Genomic DNA, 4,082 nt, shown 5'->3' on the forward strand with positions numbered 1-4,082 from the left:
GAATAGCACAGGGAACTCTATTCGATACTCTGTAATGACCTATATGGGAATAGAATCTTTAAAAAAGTGGATATATTTGTATGCATACCTGACTTTGCTGTACAGCAGAAACTAACACAGCATTGTAAATCAACTATACTCCAATTAAAAAAAATTTTTTTAAGTGCTTACAAATCACCTGGAGATTTATTTAAAAAGCAGATTTTGACTGAATTGAGTCTGAGGTGGGAACTGAGATTCTGCATGTGTAACAAACTCTCAGGTGAAGCCAATGCTGCTGATCTTAAGATCACCTTTGAATATAAGGGTCCACCACACCGCTGGTTCTCAACTTGGTTGCATATTAGAATGATCTAGTCAGATTTGTAAAAGTAATGAGGCCCAGGTCCCACATGCAAAGATTTAAATCTTTGGGTGTGGGATCTGGGCATGGAAGAAACTGGGGGTGGGGATGGAACATTAAAAGTGACTGAAATTAATTTTAAAAATGGGGGTGGGGTAGGGTGGAGTGGAGGGAGTGATGATACTGGGCCATCTACCAAAGAGTGAAATTAGGCAAATCGATCTAATTCTGTGTATCTGTGGTATAATAAAAAAAAAGCCATAATTTGAAATGATTTTTTAAAACATACTCTAAATCTAATGAAAAAGTAGAGTCTTTCTAAGTAAAGATAAAGAAAATTATAAAGGCAGTTTAGGGAAAGGTTGAAATCCAACAAAGTAAAAAAGTCCATTCCCCAAGTTGACAAAGAAAATGTTCTAAAAGAAAGCAATAAAAATTGATTCTTTCAAATGTTTTCCCAAATTTAAAATGACAAATGCTAAAGCCAAACATGAAACTGTGAATGAATAAAATGTGCATGGTTCTAATTTTAGAAGACAGGGACATTGTCTTTTCTAGAGATCATTAATTTATAAAACCAGCATAAAATGCATATATCCACATACCCATGTAATAAAAAAATTGCTCACCACTTAAATGATACAATTTCTTCTAAATAACTGCAAAGTAAACATGCATGGATATACAGACAAATTTGAATAAGAGAGAAAGGGAGATTTCTGATAACTCTTATATGATATGTCTTTTTTCAGATCTATCTGAAATAAGTCAGAGTATTAGCCATAAAAGGATTCAAATTGTTCCTGTCTGTATAGTGCATGTATTAGCTAACCATTATTGTGTAACAAATTATTCTTAAGTTTAGCAGCTTAAAACAATATACATTTATTGTCTCAACTTTTGTGGTTCAGGAATTTGGGGGCGGGTTTGCTGTGTGGTTCTGGCCCAGGGTCTCTCATAAGGCTTTGGTCAAGATGTAGTCTGGGTTTACAGTCATCTGAAGGCTTCACTTGGGGCTGGGTCTCCATTTCCAAGACAGCTCACTCTCAGGGTTGCTGGCAAGGACCTCGGTTCCTCTCCATAGGGCTACTTGAGTGTCCTGGTGATCAGGCAGTTCATCCTGCAGCAAGTATTCCAAGAAAGAGGAGGAAGCTGCAATGCCTTTTATGATCTAGTATACGAAGTCATCACCACTACTTCCTCCATATGTATTTGTTAGAAGCAAATAAGTCTAGTAAAGAAGCACTAAGTCTAGTCTACACCCAAGGCGAGGGGAAACTGAACTCTACCTTTTTAAGGGAGGAGTATCCAAGGTTTTATGAACAAATTTTAAATCCACCAAGTCCCTGTTGTGTAAAATTATAGTTTGATATCAGGGTTGTCTTGCAAGTGGATGATTATGTGTATTCCTGGAAAAAGCTGTCTACCTTCCACATTTCCAGTGTCTTGCTTCCCATTCACTCCTCAAACTACTGTCTTTTACCCCCCAATTTCCCCTTTACTGGGTTGAGGTCAACCCTAATGACCTCACGTTAACTTGATTACCTTTGTTAAGACACTATTTCCAAATAAGGTCACGTTCTGAGGTACTGGGGCTTAGAACTTCCACTTATTTTGGAGGGTGCAGAAATCAATCCATAACACATGGTGTGTTTATTTCCATGTGAAGTATTGCCAAATTTATAAGAAGGCTGTGATGTATTGTGTAACAAATATGAAATCAGTTGAGTGCTAAAGACGCTTAAAACTTTTTAAAAAAATCAGACAATGTAAGTATAAAATATATTAGTTTAGACTATTTGATGAAAATAGCTGAACTGCTCATCAATAGATTAGTTATGGAACAAATTGTGATCCAATTGCCAAGTTGAAAAATAAACCACCACCCACTGTGAGACAGCTCTATATATACTATAGCAAGCACCTGCCCAGGCTCCTCTGTTCCTCCTTTTGGTAGCAGGCCTCTGATTTTCTCTGTGAAACCAAGTGTTGCTCATTTTCAGTTAGTGTGGTGAAGCTGAGGTTGATTCTACCCCTCAATTCTAGCTATAGACCCATGACACAAACTGGGCTGATGATTGTCCATTCTGGGAAAGTATTGGGAAAGAGGCACACTCCTTCAACCAGTCTTGCTAAGCTGCTGGTGCCTGTCTGGGAAGGAACCATTGCAGAGGAAGGCAGAGGCCAGAGTGGAAGAGAGAGAAGGTTTCTTGTTGCTGTCTTTAGAGGACTTAGACCCAGCTGCACATGAGGTATAGATCTACCTCTGGACTTTGCAAATACATATGTAAAAAAGAAATCCCTTTTTAATCTAGTTTGGTTTGAATTGGTGTCGAACTCTTGCTGCAGAAAGAGTCCTGATAAATACATGGACCGACATGGAAAGATGTCCGTGAAATTCTTCAAAGACAAAAAAGCAAGGGGGCAGGGCTTCCCTGGTGGCGCAGTGGTTGAGAGTCCGCCTGCTGATGCAGGGGACGCGGGTTCGTGCCCTGGTCAGGGAGGATTCCACATGCCGCGGAGCGGCTGGCCCCATGAGCCATGGCTGCTGGGCCTGCACGTCCGGAGCCTGTGCTCCGCAACGGGAGGGGCCGCAGTGGCAAGGGGCAAAACACATATAGGATGATTCCATTTTTTTTTTGTTTTTGGTCAAAAAGTTAAGTAAAATTAAAATAAGAAAAACAATCCTGCAAAAATATATACAAAACTGTTAGGAGCAATTATCTCAAAAAGAAAAAAAGAGAGGTAGAGGTAGAATTTCTCTTTGGAGAAGAGTGCACAGAGGACTTTTACTTTCTTTTTAAAAATATTTTATTTATTTATTTATTTGGCTGCATCGGGTCTTAGTTGCAGCAAGTGGAATGTTTTAGTTGCGGCATGCGAACTGTTAATTGCAGCATGTGGGATCTTGTTCCCTGACCAGGGATCGAACCCAGGCCCCCTGCATTGGGAGCGTGGAGTCTTAGCCGCTGGACACCAGGGAAGTCCTGATTTTCTTTATGATATATTTCCTTATTTTAAAAAAGTTTTAGATATTAAGCTTATATGTGAATATCATTTAAAAAAAGAGAATGTTTAGTGAGAAATTGGAAATAAGTATCCCACGATAGGGGACTAATTAAATAAATCATGGCTCATTCAAACAACAAAGATTATTAAAAATCATGTTTCTAATTAGTCTATAATAATACAGTAAAATGGCCACTATTTTACAAGTGAAGAAAGTGGCACGCACAGTAGGATTGCAGAGTTGTAAAAAATAATGGAGTGCTTCACAGTAGAGACTTCAGCATCAAGCAGCCACCTATTTATGTAACTTTCAGCAAGTTAATCTCTCTGAACTGATTTTTCCTCTGTGAAAGGTAGAAGAGGCTCATAGTACCTGCCTCACAAAGTTGTTGTGAAGAATAAATTAGACAATTCATATAAAGCCTCTGGCATACACACACACTCCATAAGGTTATACATATGCATTAGGAAAAGATAAGGAAAAAAATCAAAATTTTAATAGTTGTTTTTGAGTGGTGAGGTTACTGATAAATTTTATATACTTTTTAAAAAATTAATTAATTTATTTTTGGCTGCTTTGGCTCTTTGTTGCTGCACACGGACTTCCTCTAGTTGCTGCGAGTGGGGGCCACTCTTCTTTGCGGTGTGTGAGCTTCTCAGGGCGGTGGCTTCTCTTGTTGAGGAGCATGGGCTCTAGGGCACGTGGGCTTCAGTAGTTGTGGCACTCGGG

The sequence above is a fragment of the Neophocaena asiaeorientalis genome, unplaced genomic scaffold, assembly GCF_003031525.2.
Source record: "Neophocaena asiaeorientalis asiaeorientalis breed wild unplaced genomic scaffold, Neophocaena_asiaeorientalis_V1.1 scaffold19, whole genome shotgun sequence".
NCBI classification, from domain to species: domain Eukaryota; kingdom Metazoa; phylum Chordata; class Mammalia; order Artiodactyla; family Phocoenidae; genus Neophocaena; species Neophocaena asiaeorientalis.